At 34.3% G+C, this 21,309-nt stretch overlaps 2 pseudogenes; both read right to left on the bottom strand.

Moving 5' to 3' along the window:
• Positions 1–2,249: 2,249 nt before the first annotated feature.
• On the bottom strand, positions 2,250–11,631 carry LOC105129123 (subtilisin-like protease; annotated as a pseudogene).
• Positions 11,632–12,466: 835 nt separating this feature from the next.
• Positions 12,467–14,412, bottom strand: LOC105128965 (trihelix transcription factor ASIL2-like; annotated as a pseudogene).
• Between the last annotated feature and the right edge of the window lie 6,897 nt (positions 14,413–21,309).

Raw genomic sequence — 21,309 nt, 5'->3', positions numbered from 1 at the left:
CAAATTTTAAGGCAGGTTGCAGGTCCTGGCCTCGTCTGGGGATCCATTTCCCAGCATACCTTTGTGAATCACCATCCATAGTTTGAAGTTTTAGCTGAGAATTTGATTGAAAATGGAAAATTCTTGTGCACTGAACAGCTCAAATTATAAGTAAAAAATGTTAGGTTGTATGTGTATGAATAAGGCGGTGTTGTGGCTAGGTTTCCTCTGAATTGATAATGGTGGAACTAAAATTTGGGATCCAGATCTCTCTTGTATGCATTTCTAACGAAAAATGTTAGAAAATACTTAATGATTTTGAGCCATGGACCCTGGTATTTTGCTTTTCACATTATGATATCTCGGGAAAAGGTCACGGGAACAAATTTAGACATGAATGAATTGTCTATATTGTGTTTATTGTTAACAAATACGGGACGGTTAAATCACTAAGTTTATTATAAAAATAAACCTTTTTTTTTTTCCATGTCTATTGTTCATAATGCATGGAAAGTTACACTCTAGTCCATAAGTTATTAATTTTTTATCACTTCTATTTTTAGATTTTTTATTTTCACACTAAAATTTATTTAATTGTTGTTTTTACATTTCAGTCCCTAAATTTTAAGATATAAAAAAGAAAGTAAGTCACTATAAAATTTTAGGAGAGAATGCTCTTAAATAAATAGATTCTGATTAATAAATAGGTTAATGCTTCTCTCATCCCTATATTTTTTATTTTTTATTTAAAAAGGTTTATCTACTATTTTTTATTTTAATATCAACCATGTACTTTATATTTTTTTTATTATTTCTATATCATTCTATCGGTTGTATCATTAACACCATTATAAATTGACATGTGCCACATGTTCAAAATATGATTCTTCTCCTAAGCACATTTCACATTTCGTTCATATAATTTTGAAAACTTTATTTTGGTCATTGTATAATGTTTGTCTTACAAACAAGTTCTTAATTGAAATATCTTTTGTTATCATATTTATAGCAATATATATACAATTTAGTCATTGAATGATTTTTTTTAAAAAATTAAATCCCTATATGTCAAATATAAACTTCATAAAAATAAGTTAAATAATTAAGTGAACATATGGTTAAGTTAAGAGTTGAATGGATTTAAATAAGCATACCATTAAAAAAAAACATTTATTTCCTATGATATTGTATATTTGCTGTTATAATTTCTTTTTTTCTAAAATTCATTTTCTTGACTTAAATATAAAAGAATAAAATAAAAACTTAAAATAAAAAAAGGGAAAAATTCTTATAATAGATATAACATATGAACATTTTCTTTTATTTATTTATTTTGCTTTTTATAAATTTAAATGAATATATCTATTTAAATTTATTTTAACTCATATGATATCCATCGATCTATTTTAATTATTTTACTAAGTTTATGATCTAACATGCATGAACTTATGATATCCATCAATAAGGGTGTTATGACATGTACAGTAAGAGAGAATTAGTAACAAGTGAGCTATTAGCTCAATTAAAAATAATCAAGCGGTAAAAAGTTAATTAGAAGGAGAGGATATTCCTTGTTCGAATCCTTTTATTTTTTAACTAATCTCATGATCCACTAAACACTTTGCAAACTCAATGAATATATAAAATACTGCGAAGATAACAAATATATGTATAAACAATATTCCTTGTTCGAATCCTTTTATTTTTTTTTATTTATATGGGTGTCTAAACCAACTTATACGTATTATAACTAATCTCATGATTTATTAAACACTTTACAAACTCAATGAACATATAAAATACTGCGAGGATAACAAATATACATATAAACCAATATATATATAAGAACTCAAATTTAAATTCAAAAGCAGTAAAAAAAAACGAGCACTTTTTACCGCCGGACCAAAATGCTCAGTGCTTTTACTTTTATTTTTTTAATTTACATACAAGAAGCTTATCAACTAGAAATCTGGAGATGATAGGCTTCCTCATGGTTTAGTTCAGAACAAGGCGGCGTTGCCGCTAAGATGTGGGCATGTCATTGATGTGCCAGAAATTATGTTGAAGGTTGATTTTGAGTTCGTATTGTTTTGAAGAGGGAATGGCGATGCAGCTAAAATTCTCACGCCGGGCCCCATGATGTCCGGTATCAGAATTTCCGGGCTTGCCGGATTGGGACCTCGTGATGAGAAGTATGCTACAAATGGAGATGATGGGACTGCAATGACAGTTCCTTTAAATAGGATTGTTTTCATGTGTCTCTCTTAAATTTATATATGTTTTTTCTTCAGCCCGGCAGCAAAGCTGACATGTGTTGCAGAAAGAACACGAGGATCTGCAATGGTTCTGAAGCCAGCGGTTTCTTCATTCAAGAGTATCATGGCAGCATCACCGGCATTTTTCACTTCTTCCCTTTTTGGCAATTCTGCATATGCCCCCTCCTATTTCACAAAAGATTATTTTGCCTTTCACATCCATACCTAACCTTCCAAAGCTCCCTCGCCACATAAAGAGGAATTCGACCTACCTTTCATGACAGCATAAACAAGAGGTAATACTGTTGAAGGGAAGTTGCTATGTAGGGAAGGAAAGAAATTCACCATCAATCTGTTCACCATTTGCAAGCTTTGCAGTAGCAACAATTCTTCTGTCTAGAATGCTTGCTCGAACTGTTAGAATTTGCTCCAACTGTTAGAATCCATGGCGCTTCATTTGATAATGTGATGTTAAAAGGGCAAGAATTTCCAGCTGCGCTGCTTACAAATATTCCCTTCTGTATGGCTGCAAATGAGCCTATGGAAACGCTATCCTTAAAGAAGGGAACTGAATCTCCTCCAAGGGAAAGTGAGAGCACATCGACTCCATCTTGGACAGCTGCATCAGTGGTTAAGCAGAGCAGCGATGCCACTGAGAAGTGGGCAAGACGTTGAGGTTCCCGAAATAATGTTAAATGTTAATTTCGTATGTATCTTGTTCTCCGCATAGACTGTCCATCCTTTTAGAATGCTCACTCTAGGGCCTATAATATCTGGTTTCAAGATGCCTGGGCTTGCCAAGCTTGGGCTTCTCGAGGAAAATGAAGAAACCACTGTGGAAGTTTTTGTTTTAAAAAATTGATATGTAAAGAACGTACTTACCTTTATGAACTAAGAAAAAAAAGTCTTTATAGTTGAAACAACAAGGAACAGAAAAATATTTTGATAGGTTATTATCATTCTTAATATTTTATTTACAGAAGGAAATAACCATTATAAAATTATAAAAAATTAAAAAAAATATATCAGTCACGATCTTCTTTGTTTAAAGAGTTGTATAATAAACTAGACTAATCATAAATAAACTTAAACAAACAAATTAAAAGAAACATTCTAATCTACATAATGCTATCAACCAGCAAATAAATAACAATGCAGTAAATTACTACTAAGTAATTTTATTCTAGCTTTAATACGAGACTTCAACACTCTTCTTGGTTTCAAAGCTATCCATTCAAATTCTTTCCCCGATATCTTCAAACTTGTTTTTGGCTAATGACTTGGTAAACAAATCTGTTAGCTGTTCTTCAAAGGTGCAGTAATATAACTTTAATTTCTTTTCTTGCTAAAACTGCTTAATAACATGAAATTTAATCTTCATTTGCTTGGTTCTATCCTGAAAGACATAATTTTTTGAGATAGTTATAGCTGACAATTATATGGAATTTTGTCGATTGCAGTCTAGATCACTTAACATCTTCCTTAACCAAATTAATTTTTTTGCTGCCACATATGCAACTATGTATTCAGCCTCTGGCGTGAAGTGTACCACCACTGGTTGCTTCTTTGAATTCCAATAGAACACACTTTTTTCTATTGCAAAATAGTAACTCGAAGTGCTTATCATTCCTTCATCACTTCCACCCCAGTCACTGTCCAGAAATCTAATAAGATTGATTGAGCTGAATTTCACAAAATATATGTCAAATCCTACAGTCTTTTTCAGATATCCCAGCACTCTCTTAGCTGCCACAAAATAAATTTGACTTAGATCTTGCATGAACCTGGAAAGATAATTCAAAGCAAATTAAATATCTAAATGCGTGGCTGTTAAATATAACTGTCATAATCCATTTTTGGGTTCTTCCTAATTACATTTAATTTTTTTTTAAAAAATTAGGACATGATATTGTTTTAAACGATACTGTGCATATTCTTCTCCCCTGCGAATACAAAGACAAGGGAGAAGAAGACTTTTAAAATCTTCTTCCCACTTGCATAAAACTGACAACATCCTATGCTCCTACATACCCTACCAACGTGATAAATAAAGGAGAGGGACACCATGCCCTGCAAACGGCCGGCCATCTTACCCTGTAGAGGTAAGGTAACCCGCTTCCCCTCTGCACCAAGATGGGACAGAGCATAGGGGTCCTATCCTCTTGCTTATAAATAGAGGTGGGGGAGAACAAAAAGGAGGGGAATGGAAATGGTGGAGAAAACAAAAGAGGGCTGTTTGTTTTGAGTAGTTGAAAACAGAAAAAAATTAGGGGGGACGGATTTGGAAGAGAGGAGGAAAAGCAACAAAAAATGGAAAGAGAAGGAAGAATTGTTTGAAAGAAAGGAGGGAAAGTGAAAGCATACGTGGGGAAGAGAAGAACAGAGATTGGTAGTCTCAACACAAAGAAGAAAAAGGACCATTCCTCGCCCCCCTAGGCACCACCGCCGTGCTTCCTTTCCACCACCATCAGCGCTGCCAACGCCAGCAGAACCAGAGAGGGAGAAGAGAAACGGGATAGAACAAAAAGATTGGTAGTCGCGCCATCTCCTAGAATCATTGTCATTTATCCTCCCAGCCACTGCCCTGACCACCTTCCACCACCACTAGACCATAAACGAGGAAGAACAAAACAAACAAGGGGGAGGAGCAAAGATAGCAGAAGGCAGCAAGAAGAAGAAAAAAATTGTAATAGCCGCATCGCTACCTGAAACAATGCTCGACCGCCACCCCAGCTACAAGCCGCCACCAGCCCAGCTCTTAGAGCGTCTCTACTCCAGGTAACTTTCTCCGTTCCCCTTCCGTTTTTTGTTCATTTTTATTTGCATGCAGAACATTATCAATTCACGTTCTGCAGCAAATGAAACTTAATTAGCTAGTTACTATGCTGTGCACCGTAACTAACTAATTAAGTTTGGCTGGTTACTGTGCTTTTGGTTCTTTAGGGCTGGAACATCAGCCCAGCCCACGCGGCTGGAGTTGAGTCCAGCCCTATAGCACAGGCCCAGCCCCCACAATTAGGCCGGGTCAGGCCTAGTTCATCTCTTTCTTTTTGTTTAGAAAAAAAGTATATTTTTGAAGAAATTATGATTTTCTCATGTATTTTTTTACGCCATTTTGAGTGATATCAGTTTATATTTTTTATTATAAAGATGCAAATCCGGTATTAAAATACCTGGTTTTTGTCAAAACTTTGAAAATATATATATAAAAAAGAATTTTTGTGTGCATACGGTCAAGTCTCTTAAAGCTAAAAAAAATCATATTATATTTTTATACAATAAAGAAAACTTTTTAAAAAATATATATTATATTTTAGCATGCATTTTGGCGTAAAACGTACTCCTGATATTAAATTTTCGGTGCCATTTTGTCATGAAAACTTGACCAATATTTCAAAAATTCTAAAAAAATTATTTTGTTTTCTTTTAATATCTGGGATTATGAATTTACACGTAAAACGTATTCTTAATATTAAAAAGATAGTTTTTTCTTATTTGACGTTAGAATGGTTAGGTTTTTACCCAATAAGATAAGGATCTCCTTACCAAGAATGACTTTTCTTAAACCATAGATAGACCAAAAATTAAAAATATATCAGACAATAAAATAATACAGCTTACTTTAGGTAGGACATATTTAGGGTGCTAATAACTTCTCTTTACACAATCAGTCTCCGTACCTGATCTCTAAAACCATTTAGAGTTCATAGTGACCAAAATACTAGGTAGCGACTCCTGTTTTATTTTTCCATTGATAAGAGACGAGAATTTCTTATCTTCTTATATTTTCCAGACACACTCACACTATTGAGTGTGGAGAGCGATCATCACGACGCTGCACACATGTAACAACAACAAACTCCCAAATAAACTTTTGTAAGCTTTCCCATCAGTTTTCGGTGCTCCATCCTCTTTCATTAGCTTCTGCTCCTGTATCATAGGTGTGCTTACTGGCTTGCAATTAGCCAATGCAAAATTACCCAGTATTTTTAAGGAAAAATGTTTTTAATAAAGAAAGTAACCTTGATTAAACTGAGTTACTTTCATTCCTAAAAAAATATGTCAACAAACAAAGTTCATTCATTTCAAATTTATCTTTTATATTGGTTTTAAACTCCTCTACAAGCTGCTCATTATCTCCTGTAATTAGCAAATGATCTACATAAAATAATACAATTAGTTTATATCTATCAACATGTTTTACATATAAAATTACCTCATTCATACTCCTGTCAAATCCTAGCTTAAAAGATGATTATCCAATCTGTTATACCAAGCTCTAGGAACCTGTTTCAGTCCATACAATGCCTTTTTTAGTAAATATATTTTGTTTGTTGAATTTGATTTTTCAAAACCAGCACATTATTCAACAAAAATCTCCTTATTTAGAACACCATTAAAAAAATACAAATTTAACATCCAACTAAAAGATATACCAATCGTTTTGTGTTGCTAGAGCAAGCAGGACCTTTATTGTTTCATGCCTAGAAACTGGAGCAAATGTATCTATGAAATCGATGTTGGCCTCCTATGAATATCCTTTCACTACAAGTCTGGCTTTATGCTTGTTGATCTTACCATCTGCATTCAATTTTGTTTTGAAAATCCATTTCACTCAAATTACATTCTTGTGAGCTAGTTTGTCAATTAGTATCTATGTTTGATTCTTTTATATCATCGCAAGCTCCTTCTTCATTGATGCTATCCAGATTTGAGAATTCATGGCTTCTTCAACATCTATCGGTTCTGCCTCAGCTATATTGCATCTGCTGTAAATATTTGTTAAAGACCTTGTCCTATTTACTGGTTGGTCATTAACATTTTCTACAACATCCAACTCAGTTTATTGCATCTGTTTTGATCCTTCACCTTATGTATTTTTCTAATTCCATGTAGCATTTTCTACAACTTTTACATCTTTAACAATCACAACTTTGTTAAAATTCAGATCATAAATTTTATAAGCCTTCGATGTTGTGCTATAGCCTATAAGAATTCTTATACCAGTCTTTTGATTAAGTTTTCTTCTTTTAACTTCAGGTTTCAGGATATAACAAACACAACTAAACACTTTTACATGATCAATGCTGGGTTTAAAACCATACTAGAGTTTATAAGGAATTTTTTCTGCTAAAATTCTTGAAGCTATTTGCTTTAAAAGATATGATGTTGTGTTCACTGCCTCTACCTAAAAATTCAATGGTAGTTTCTTCTCATATATCAAACATCTTTCCATCTCTAACAAAGTTCTATTTCTCCCTTCACTAACACCATTCTGTTGTTGTGTGTAGGGATTTGTTAGCTGGTGTTTGATCCCCTCTTTTGCCAAGTATGCCTCAAATTGTTGAGAGGTATACTCTCCTCTATTGTCAAATCTCAATATCTTTAATTTGTTCCTTATCTTTAGTTCAATTACTGCTTTGAACTTAACAAACTCAGCAAACATATCAGATTTTAATTTTAAAAAGTAAACCTAATAGAACCTACTATAATCATCAACAAATAAAAAAAATACTTTAAATCATTTAATGATTCATTATGCATTGACCTACACACATCTGTGTTTACAAGCTGGAGTTTTGACAGTGCTTTGAATGCATTGTCATGAAAAACAACTCTAGTTTGTTTTCCTAATTGACAAGCTTTATAAATACTCTTTTGTTCTTATATATCTGGTAAATCGTAAGTCATCTGCAGGTCAGCTATTCTTTTTAAAGTTGTATAATTGAAGTTCCCCAACCGTTTGTGCTAAATAATAGATTCATTATTCTAATAAGCGTTAGCACTCAAGCATACTTCTCTCTATTGAACATTAAAACTTTTGTTCATCATTTTTGTAGAAAGCAGTAACACTCAATTTTTATCTTTAATATCACATACTCCATCATTAAAGAATATTGAGTAACTAGATTCAATTAATTATCCTACACTAATTAGATTCTTATTGATTTAAGGTACATAAAAAAGATTTTTTGGAGTTTTTTGTACCTGACAATGTTTCTACTTCAATTGCTCCTTTTTCTTCAACCTTTACATAGTCTAAATTGCCAATTCAGACTCTAGATAGATAGCTTTTATCAATGTCTCTGAATAAGATCAGATCTGTTGTCATGTGGTTCGTCCAGCCACTATCAATGAGCCATGATGAGTCGTTTGTCTTTACTATGTTACACAACTCTTATATTGTAGCCATGGATAAAATATCTTCCTTGACTTTTGAATGATCGACTACTTGAGCTTATTTTACTATTTTTATTTTATTTTTGTAGAATCTTTGGATGTGACCAAATTACTTGCAGTTTTGACATTGTGCATTCTTAAGCCAACACCAGACCTTAAGATGATTTGTTTTCTGATAGAATTCACAAGCAGGAAAATGTTCTTTCTTCTCTTTCCCTCTAATGACGATGTTGCAGTTTTGTTGCTAGTTATTGGATTGCCAGCCTCTTTCCTTTTTTTTTTCTTTTTCCTTCTTGATTGTTTCTGTAAAAATTCTTAGCTAACTCTTCTTCTTATAAACTGCAACAAGAGCTCCTTCACTTAATCCCTCTTGCTATAAACTTACCTTTGCTCCACAACTTGTAATATATTTACTAGTTATTGCAGGCTCATTTCAGACAAATATTTAGAATCTTCTAAAGAGTAAATTTTATATTTAAATTTTTCTGGTAGACTTACCATAACTTTCTCTACTATTCTTGAATCTCGAAAATCTTCTCCCAAAAGTCTCACTTGATTCATAATTTTTGAAATTTGAGAAGAGAAGTCTTTGATGGTTTTAGTTTCTTTCATTTTCAAACCTTGTCTTGTAAAATTTAAAACCTGCATCTTTCTTGACTTCTCATCACCATGAAATTCTGCTTTTAATTTATCCCATGTTTCTTTAGCAAATTTACACGCCATGATGTTTATGAAGATGTCTTCACTCACAGTATTATAAAGGCAGGAAAGAGCTTTGAATCGTTTTGCCTTTTTTTCATTGAAAAAATTCATTTGTGCAATTGTAGGATTGTTTTCTAGGGGAGTAGGTTACCTATCACTCTCTACTATCTCCTACAAATCAAACTCTGTGAGATAGGTTTCCATTTTCACAATCCATATACCATAATTCTACCTTATGAACATTAGTGTTTTTGTTGGAAAATTTACAGAATCCATTTGAAAAAAAAAAAACTCACTTAATCTCTTGTATTTTCATCACCAACATTCAAAGCTAGCAGAAAGCTTTGTTTTATCCTCTCTATTCTCTTGTGTTTTTATCACAAATCCTTTAAAGATCAGAGGAGCTTTGATACCAATTGTTGTAAAAAATTAATATATAAAGAACAAACTTATGTTTATGAACTGAGAAAAAGAACAAAGAAAATAAGTCTTTATAGTTGAAGGAACAAATAGCAAAGAAATGCCTCCATCGGTTATTGTCATCCCCAATGTTTTATTTATAGAAGGAAACAACCATTATAGAATTATGAAAAACTAAAAAAACATACCAACTATAATCTTTTTTATCTAAGAATTGTATAATAAACCAGCCTAATCCTAAATAAACTTAAACAAACAAATGGAAAGAAATATCCTAATTAAAATAATGCTATAAGCCACAAGATAAATAACAATATAGTAGATCTTTTAGTTTCACGAAACATGATTGTTGCTGTTGGAACCTGTGTTGAGTTTATGTAGGCTTTGATGCTCAGCTGAGCTCAATAATTCACATGTGATGTAATAAGTACATAAACATCTACTAAGCTACTGTAGCCACTATCCTTGTCACTTATAAGAATCATAGCACCACCACCGGCATTCTTCACCGTGTGTCCTTTGTCACTTCTTATTGTCCCAGTACCTCTCTCACGAAAAACAATCTTGCCTTAGGCATCTATATCGGTCGATGATTTTGGTGCACAAAATGCTACTGATTCAGAACCATTAGAGCTTGTGTAAACATGACTCATATATGGAAGTGAATTTGGCTAGAAAAGGGATTCGACAAAAAATAATTGGAATTTGCCACGAACACATCTGCTCTTATACTTTTATCAACGGTGCTTACTTCAACAGTGAGAAGATGATTTTTAAAATGTTTTTTTTTTATAATGTATTAAAATAAAAAATTTAAATAAAATTTATTTTTATAAAATATTAAAATATAGTAATAAAAAAATAATTTAAAAAAAAAAACAAATCAAATTTTTTGAAAGGCGGGGACTAATCCCAATGCCGAACACTACAAAAGAACCATTATATGGACCTTCATTCCCTGCTGAACAAATCACGAAAATTCCTCTATGAGTATCCTCCAAAAACCCCACTGCCATTGAATCTTCAAAAAAAGGTGCGGAACCACCGCCAAGGGAAAGGGAAAGCACATTCATCCCCTCCTCAACGGCAGCATCCATTGCAGCCAATATATCACTGTCCAAGCAACCGAAATCAGAGCAAACTTTGTAAATGGTCAAGGGAGCCAGAGGTGTCATACCAACTGCTGTGCCATTAGCGTTGCCTAACATTGGCGTCATTTACAAAATTTCCTGCTGCTGTGCTGGGCTGTGAGTCTCATGGCCTTCATCATCAAATGATGGTGCCACTTTTGATGAAATGGAATTTCTTGCACCAATGACTTTGTTGTTACACACGGTTCCATTGAAATTACATTTCCCTTTCCATTTGGCTGGTGGACACGGAACTTTTTTATCAGTGAATGAAGAACCCCAATAATCATTCCCATTCCATAAGTCGAGTTTCTCCAAAATCCTAATTTTTGTTGGAACGCCATGAAGTTTGGACTGTGAGCTGTATGTAGAGAAGACGGTATTTTTTGGGGCTTTGCTGACAAAAATCCATCCTTATCTTCCACAGCTTTTGCTTCTTCTGCTGTTAGTTTTGCAGCAAACCCAGTGACAACATTTCTGTAGGAATACACCATGCGTTCTTGGTGGTTTGAACTTGGTATGGTAGCCCGTAAAAATGACTTGTACCAGCTGTCCAAGTCATCAGCAGAAACTCCCCCCTCTGGCTTCTTTACAAAGACCAGGTAAGTTTCAAATAGGCTTTCTTGATTAGTTTTCAAAGTTCCTAGTGGTTCCCCTCCCTCAGTGTACGCTTGAGAGAAGCTAAAAACATGGAGATGAGACCAACTAGAAAGACATTCCCCATGGTTGGAAACAGTAACTGCTGTTTTCCATTCAAGGGAAAGAACTAGAAAATGATAGATTTTGTGAGTCAACGCACGAACCTAAACACGCATTTATATAGCGTAGTAGAGAGAGTTTGCATATGGAAATGAACGACGGCAGGCATTTCTGGTATTTTGGAAGTTGATGGATGGGTCTATTCCAACCTGTTTGACATAATTGCTAAATACAGCAGGAGGGCGTGAACTTGGTAACACTGCCATGCTTGTCAGTGCAATCAACGAGTAATGGTGATTGATTTTCTGCTATATGCTTGATTGACCTTGGACGCTGATCTTAATCTTGTTTAATTATTCCAGGTGATTGCATCACCTTTTTCATGCCAGGAAATAAATATGCTGTACGAGACACAAAGGTTGATACTTGACAGGCCAGATATTGGCATAACATAAAACTGACAAAAACAAATGATTAACTAAAGGACTGCAGTAACATAAACGGAACCAGTGCAAGGAGCTCGCAACAGGAGAGGCACAAACATAAACATTGATAGCAGCAGCTGCAGCTTCCCAGCGATTTTAAAACATCCCCATTTCAAAACCAGAATCCATCTGCCGCAGATAATTGTAGCAACTAGCAAGCAGTACGAGTACCAGTAAAACATATCACCAAAAAGAGAGCAACGGAAACTTCATATTAGAACTTAATCTATCCAGCAGACAAGAAGAGAAGGCGGGGGTGGGGGAGGGGGACAAAACAAAAGAAGGGCAGAAGCCTATAAACACTTTGGCTGAGAGGACCGCGAATAATGGGCCACCAGAAAACAGAGGAATAAATTTCACCAATGAAGAGCACAAGCAGTTCAGCACTGGACAAAGATCGCAACTAAATGGAATCACTTTGCAGAGGCACCACGTTGAGACAAAATGAGCTCAATAACACTTATCAGAAACAGAACCTGCAGCAAACTTCGACATAGACAAGGAAAAGCAAAATAAACTTCCACAACAAGGAGCATCCAGGAGATCAGAACTAAAACCACTGCATCATAGGGATTCAGATGCATTAATGGGAGGAAAAAATAAAGAATGCACAAGATGATGTAATTTGAAGAGCATTTGCACCAGGAAGTAAACAAGTTTGTTGTTGTTCATCATTGAAAATACTCTGAAACCAGGCACAAGAACCTCTGGTGTAACACAGTACTCAAATATGTTTTCAGATTGCCATCTCTACCGGCAAACCTTAAATAATCAGGTACCGGTACCTTATCTTCACTGGAGGATAGAAACAAAACTGGGCCCTTCTAACCAAAGCCGAACAGGAACCCATCTCTAGTATCCTCCAACAGTTGACTCCATATCGTTTCCCTGAGCTGTTTTGCAGAAGGTCACCAAGTAACATTGCCATCTGCTTCACATTATAATCTGACATACCCAGTAAGCGTTTGATTACAACCATGTCCCCCCCTCATGCTGCCTTCTTCAAGAAACTCCAATTTTACAACAAAACAGCCCCTCCCCCCCTGCTCAGCCAATTAAATAGGTGACAAAGTAACTAAATTGAACTAATCTAACAAAATAAATATCATCATCTGTAACTAATTTTCCTCGAACATTATCAAATTGTGCACAAAATCCACAATTATAACATTAAAATTCGTTCATCAAATCAAACCCTAATCTTACATCAAAGTTTTTTTTACACAAAGAAGAAGGATCAATTTCATTGTTGATTTCTCAATTTCTCAAGTATCAATAATCCCTCTCATTATCCGGTGCACGCTTACCCTTCTTGATCTTCTCAAGCTGAATCTGCGTCTCGGTGAAGATCCTCATCCTTTCCATTTCCAAATCCTTAGCAAACTTCATCCTTTGCTTTTCCAAATCCCCCATTTGCTTCAACTTCTCGCTCTCCACCCTTTCAAAAACCTCCCCAAATTTCTCTACCGCACGTGCCAATCTCTTAATCCCTTCCCCCTCCCCGTCCTCCTCTACGCTCTCTCTCTCCCCCGCCTCAAACTCCTCCTCCTCTTCCTCCTCCTCCTCGCTATCTGACTCTTGTGCTGCCGCTGCCGCTGCCATTGCCGAATAATTCCTCCTAAAATAACCATCGTCCACCGGTAAAGGCCTCTTCTGCGGCAAAGCCACCGCCACCCCCCCGCCAGGGCCGCTGGCTGCGGCGGCGGAGTAGAACTAACCGGAGGAGTCCTCCGGTAAGTAGGATGCAATGGGAGAGCCACGGGAGGAGACGGGGAGATGGACGGAGAGGGCGGTTTCTTAATAGATGAATTAAAATTAGATCCAATCAAAGCGTCAAGGCGTTCAAAAAAGGGCCAAGACGACGTGAGGGTACCGTTGGAGGAGACGACACGAGATTTTTCGATCTTGTATTTCTTCTTAATGGTGTCGATCCGGTTCTTGCACTGGACATCAGTACGGTGCGTTTTCTTGGTATGGCCGTGAAGAGCGTTGACGGTATCAGCAACATCTTGCCAGTCCTTCTGACGGAGATTACCTCTGTTAAGTTCAAGATAACGACGTCCCCAAGCATCAACAAGAGTAGAGGTAGCTTCTTCACTCCAACAATCTTCACGGATGGGCAATGAACGAGAGTGTGGTGCGGTTGACGGAGTAACAGAAGATGAATCGATGAGATCTTCCATAATCAATTAAGGATGGAGAAGGAGATGGCCGCTGATTGGTTTGAATAGGTGAATTTTAGGTTTTGGTATTCGCGTTTGGGGATTTTAATGTGGGAGATAAAAAGAGGGAGGATGACTTCGGTGCGGCGAAGGTGACGCGCCGGACAGTAGTTTTGGACAACGTTGCCAACAACAACAACAACAACAATAGTATTTGAGACGACGTGTCGGGGTGGGACATATCGTGACGAGTCGGTCCGACCAAGTAATAGGGTTGTGTTGCGTTGTGTCGTGTCGAGAATTGAGATTTTTGTAATAAGGTTAGCCGTCGTCATTATTCTGATTCTTTGAGCGTTAATAGCTTGCAATATTTATAGCAGTGAAAGAGGGGCAAGGCAAGGCAAGAGAAGAGAACAGAAGAGAAGAGGATTAAAATAAAGCCCCCACCCCTCCCCCCGCCAAAAAAAAAAAAGGAAAAAGAAAAAGAAAATCTCGAGAATTTTAAAAGATGTTAAAATCCGTGTTCATGAGTGATTTTACAGCTAAACTAAAAGATGATGAGAAGGATAGTGATACGTTACTCTCCTTCTCATCATCCCAAGCCTATATGAGTGATTTTACAAACTAAACTCAATGGAGTCAGTTTTACTAAACAGTGAAAAATGTTAATATATTATTTAAAACACTTTATAACATGTTTGTTTTGCAGCTCACAAACTACTATTTTCCGGCAGGTGCTACATGAAATCTCTTTGTCAACGGCAGAGTTGAAACGGTCGTTGTAAATATTTTTTTTGAAAAGTTATAATAGATTTGATATATATATATATATATATATTACTTTTATTATGAAATATGACCTTTTGTTTATAGAAAGCATGTAGCGCTTGCATATGTATGAAATATAGAGATGACATTTCAACTAATTTAAAATATGATTTTTAGTTGTTAAAGAATTAAAATATTTTTGTAAACGCTTGACATCAACTGTGTTCTCTCAGCCATATATATGTATATTCAAAGTTTGTTATAGATCATTTATATTTACAAGAGTTTACATATAGAAGAGAATCTAAGAATAAATAAGAAAATAAAAGTTTAAATACTATAGGACTTATCTTAGTGTCTTTTAACATACTCAGGTTTTATCTTTATCATTATATGCACAGCTTTATCCTTATCATTCCCCTGTAAGCTGTCAAAGAGTTCCATTACGAAAAGTTTATTCTAGAGAAAGCAAAACCAATATCTTTATTGACCATCTTTTCTTATACAAAGTGGTAATCCACTTCAATATGTTTGGATTGTGCATGAAAAATTGGATTGGAGGCAAGAGCTAAGGCACTGATATTATCACTCCACACGAATGGAGCAGAAGTAAGAGAAACCTATAGCTCATGCAATAGCATTCGCAACCAATATACCTCAGCAGTAACGAGAGCCAAACACCAGTATTCAGCTTCAGTATTGGACTTAGACACTACAAGTTGTTTCTTAACCGACTAAGAGATAAGATTGGGTCCAATAAAAACACCATAACCATAAGTGGAACGTCTGTCATCAAGATCACACGCCCAATCAAAATCATAGTAGGCATTAATGGCAAAAGAGTCAGGTTTGTTAAAGAGTTTATAATCAAGTGTATGGTTTAAATATTGCAGCACATGTTTGGTTGTTGTCCAATGAGTAGAGGTTGCTACTTGTAAATATTGACAGAATTTATTCATAAAATATGATATGTCAGGGTGTGTGATAGTGACATACTGTAAGGCACCCATCGTGTGCCTCTATTCAGTGGGGTCTGAAAGAATTTCGACATCAAATGTGGACAACTTAGAGCCTAATACATAGGGAGCATGATATGAATGAATACCAATTAGTTGCACATGATTCAAAAGATCTATAATATACTTTATTTGATGAAGATGTAAACCGGTGGAGTTGTATGTGGCCTCATTGGCCAAAAAATATGTCAACTGACCGAGATCCTTCATAGCAAACTTAACTTGGAGTTGTGAGATAAGAGAGCTAACAAAATTCTGGTCATTAGAGGTAATAAGAATATCATCCACATAAATTAACAGAAATGCATGGATGTTCTCTAGGTGATAGGTAAATAATAAAGGATCAACCTGGGAACTGTGAAAACTAAGAGTTAACTGAGTAATGGACAGATGATTAAACCATGCGCGAGGAGCTTGTTTTAACTCGTAGATGGATTTATGAAGCTTATAGACAAAATTGAGGTGTATTGGATCCACAAAACCCTTCAGCTAAGACATATAAACTTCCTCTTCTAATAAGCCATGAGGGAAGGCATTAGAAACATCAAGCTGTCGAACGTCCCGATAAAAAGAAATGGCGAGAGCGAGAACCATGCAAATAGTAGGAAGTTTAATGACTAGGCTGAAAGTTTCAATAAAATTAACCCCACTCCTCTATAGATAACCGACAGCTACCCGTCTAGCCTTATGACATTCAACACTACCAACAAGTCGTCGTTTGAGTTTAAAAACCCATTTACAAGGAACCACATTCTTGTCAAGAGAAAGAAAACATAGTGACTAAGTTTTATTCTTTAATAAGGATTGAAATTCATTGTCCATTGCTGCATACCACTTGGGTATTAATGCTGATTGTGAGTAGGTTCGTGGCTCAGGAAAAACCAAACCTGCATGCAATGCTTGGAGGGGGTGACGAGTAGAATATAAATGAAAATCAGGAAACCTACGAGGCTTAAGATTACCAGTTTGTGATCTGGTGATAATCTGAGAGGAAGACACGAGGGGAGATCTCCAGCTTGGAGATTAAGCTATTTAATCTCTTGGGGAGCAGCAGAAGGATTAAAAACTGACATAGATAAGAAGGAAACAGTGTTGGGTGAGTCACAAACATGAGGTAATTGTGGTAAAGAAGATTCATATGGAGGAGAAAAATCAGATGATGAGCAGGATATATGAGAATTAGATGATTAGTAGGAAATATAAGAAGAAAGAGTGAAGGACAAACCTAGAGTTTTACTTGAGGAGGAGACGCAGCTGATAGGATCTATAAGAATGGATTGTGCTGGAAATTTCTCTTCATCAAAAATCACATTTCGAGATATGTAGACACATCTGGATGAAGGGTCTAAACAATGAAATCCTTTGTGATTAGAACTATAACCAATGAAAATACAATGTGTACTATGATATGATAATTTATCATATATTTAAGGATAAAGACATGAAAAACATTGACATCCAAAAGCTCAAAAATAGTTGAAGTTAGTTGGATGGTGAAAAGAGCGTTCATAGGGTGATAAATAATCAAGAACTTTGGTAGGTAATCAATTAATTATAAAGATAATAGTTAGGAAAGCATCAACCTAAAATTTTTTAGATAAGCCAGATTGAGCAAGAAAAGTAAGCCCAATATCCATAATATGACGATATTTTCTCTCAACAAGATCATTTTGTTGAGATGCTTGTGGACATCACAAGATGAAAAATACCATTGTTAATAAAAAAACTGTTTAAAGATGCTAGAATAATATTCAACACTATTATCACTTTGAAATTGTCAAATGATGGAGTTGAATTGTTTTTCCACTAAAAGCTTGAATTTAACAAAGGTAGAATAAACATCAGATTTATTTGAAATAGAAACATCCAACAAAAATGAGTAAAACCATCAATAAAAATAACATAATAGCAATAACTATTTAAAGATGGAGTGGAAGTAGACCAAATATTAGAATGGATTAATTCAAGAGGAGTGGTAAATTCTTTTAAAGAATTAGAGAATGGTAATTGTCTGGACTTGCCTAGTTGACAAGACACACATACATATTTTTTATTGATTGAATCATTAATTAGAAGGGAAAAATTAGAAATGACACGATGAAAAATGTCCATGAAAAGATGTTCTGGACAATAATCCCAAGTGGAGGTAAAAGCCTTAACTCCAACAATCATTGTGAGAGCACTGTATAGGGAGGAAGAAAGTTGACGAAGGTTAATCGAATACAATCCATTGTCATTTGGTCCCGCTAGAAGCGTGTCCCTCACCAAAATGTCCTTCACATAGAAATTAGAACTAGTGAGTTCAAACATAACATTATTATTATTACAAAATTTATTGATAGAGAGAAGATTAGCAAAGGCTGAAGGACAGTAGGCAATATTATTTAAAGTAAAAGTAGAAGACAAGGTTTTAATAGAAGCATTGTCAATGCAAGATATGGGAAAACATGTTTTGTTGCCTACCCCAACAGAATCATCCGAGAGAAGATTAGCAAAGGCTGAAGGACAGCAGGCAATATTATTTAAAGTAAGAGTAGAAGATAAGGTTTTAATAGAAGCATTTTCAATGCAAGATATGGGAAAACATGTTCCGTTGCCTACCCCAACAGAATCATCACCTTCATATGGTTGAAGGTTGCAAGATTAGTAACATCAGAGGTAACATGAATATTAGCCCCATTATTCGCATACCATTGCTTTTGATTTAAATAAGTGGTAGTAACCTCTGCAACCATGATGGCTAATTTAATAAGAGGATAATGACCCTGAAATGTGTAATTCATTCGATTAAAACAATCCAAGGCCTATTGCCCCTCACACTTACATATTTGGCATGGTGAGCAAGAGCAAGTTTTAGAGGAAGGCATGGAGATGTGTGAGGTAAATGAGGGAAAGACTACCTAAACTAGGAAGAAGCACCACCTGAACCTTTAGGCATCCTTAAGAAGCGAGATTTAGCATTGTTGTGGTGAGAACCTATTTTGAAGCCAAGTTTATATGAGTAAAGATCATATAAGCTAGCCTCAGATTGAATAGAGTGGCTACAAAATTGTTGCATAAAATCATAGTTCAACAGTTTTGCATGGAACTCTGAAAAAGGCATAGATCTTCTCTTTTTAGAAAGAAGCATATATGTAGTGACAAAAGAATGAAATGAAGATTAAGTCTATTAAGAACAAATAATATTAAATCAAAATTAGCAATTAGTTTCCCAACAGCAAAGAGTTCATCAGTAAGATTCTTAACTTCATCTAAAAAATTCTGACAAGATAAGGAACCTTGCTGTAAAGACTATAACTTTCTTTTAATAAGAGAAATGCTAGAAGTTAAGGGCGCAGCAAAATATGCACCAGGGCCTGCCAAGAAAGATGAGAAGTCTCAATGCCATAAATAATAGAAACCACAGTAGGAGATAATGAAGAAATAATCTAGCCAAGTATGGTTTGGTCCTTATACTTCCAAGCTAGATAAGTAGAATTAAGAATCCCTTGAGCCTTGTGTTCTTCGTAGGAAAATTAAGGAGGACAGAAATTAGAACCATCAATAATTCCCATAAGTCCATAGCTCCAAAATAAAGGAAGCAATTGGGTAGACCAAGCAAGAAAGTTAGGTCCATCAAGTTTGATGGAAATCACTTGAGTTGGAAGATAAAATGCAGCAGGAGATAGTAAAGAATATGTTGTAACAGTTATAGGATTGTTAAAAGGGTTACTCTAATACCATGAAAGAATTAAAATATTTTTACAAATATATGAGATGAACTGTGTTCTCTCAGCCATAAATATGTATATTCAAAATTTATTACAGACCATTTATCTTTATAAAAGTTTACATATAGAAGAGAATCTAAGGATAAACAAGAAAACAAAATTTTAAACACAACGAGACTAATTTCAATGTTTTTCGATAAGCTCAACATGCTGAGGTTTTATCTTTATTATGCTGAGGTTTATCCTTATCATTATATGCATTTTTATCCTTATCAAGTTGTAGTTGAAAACTAGAGCTATTAATGGAACCTATATAAATCGAGTTTACAATATTTATAATTATGACATAAGATATGAGGGTGAATTATAAGTTTTTTTATTATTATTATAGACACTTCACAATCTAGTCTCAGCTAGCCATCACTAGTCATTTAAGAAATGGTTCAATAACAAGTTGATGAACAATCATCCTATTTTAAAGGCTAATCTAAAGGCAAATTATGAAGAACAAAGCAAGAAGTAATGCAACCAAATACAAGCATGCTTTTTGACATATTATCCTCCCTTTTTAGGACCTTTTAGTCTAGAAATTTTTTCTCTTCCTCCACCTCTAACTCAATTTTATTAGGAATTTTTTTTATTGTAATTAAAATATTTGTATTAACTATTAAAATAATATTATAAGATTTTGTAATTCAAATTTGTTGTTTGTTGTTGTGAGTTTAGGTTTTTTAAAATACAATTAAGGCTAACAAGATTATGATTAAAATATATGATTGAGTATAATCCATGTTTAAATATTTGAAATCAATGGAAATCCTCAAAACATCTTACCTGAAAATTAGGTAAGAAAATTAGGTAAGCACACGGATATAAATATTTGAGTTTATTAAAATATATAATTGGGGATTATCCATGTTTAAAATATTCTTACAAAAGAATAAAACAATTTTTTTATTTTTTTTTCTTGAATTCAATTTATGGTGACTTGATTTATTAATTTTTGAAATCAAACAAGATTTGTGTTATACAAGAATATGAATTTAGGTATATATTGTAGAGCGAGATTTGATTATTAAATACTTTAAAAAGTATATTTGATTTATCTTAAAATTTTGTTAAAGAACTTTTATGAGACTTTAGGCTTGATCTAATAGAATTTTGTCCTTTATAGATTTCAAGTATAAAAAAACAAGATTTGAGAGCTTTTATGAAAGATTCTTTACTTGAAGAGCTTGTCTCTAAGAAAATTGTGCATCTCCTAAGAAAATTCTTCCTTCTTATATAAGGTGAGATCCTTTATTTATAAAGATTTATAAAAACAATCAAATATCTTTTCCATACTATATAATATTATTTTATTGGTTTTTTTTATTCATGGGATATTGTATTTATGATAAAATGTATTAAATATCTCATTATTTGTATCAACTTTTCATTGACCAAGAAATATACAAAAACTCATTTATTTTTCATGTTAGTTTTTTATTTTTTTTATTTTTATGCAAAAATAAAATAAAATAAAATAAAAATGACATCAAGTTAAATTTTTATAGATTGATTTTTTTTTCTGCACTCATTATCTTAATGATGACAAGTAACCCTAGTACGAAATATATTCATGTAAGATAAAAATAGCAATATATTTATTGGAGACATACACCACGTACAAATACACAAATCAATTTCTCAAACAAGTTGGTTTTTAGTTTCAATTGATTCAAAGTGATGTATGCTATGACGGCATAAATCAGACAACCTATAAGAACATCAGATGACATGGCCAAGACCCTAAGACTTTTC

This window comes from Populus euphratica, unplaced genomic scaffold, assembly GCF_000495115.2.
Source record: "Populus euphratica unplaced genomic scaffold, PopEup_1.0 scaffold48.1, whole genome shotgun sequence".
In the NCBI taxonomy this organism is placed as follows: Eukaryota; Viridiplantae; Streptophyta; class Magnoliopsida; order Malpighiales; family Salicaceae; genus Populus; species Populus euphratica.
This window is presented reverse-complemented; position numbering and strand designations above follow the sequence as displayed.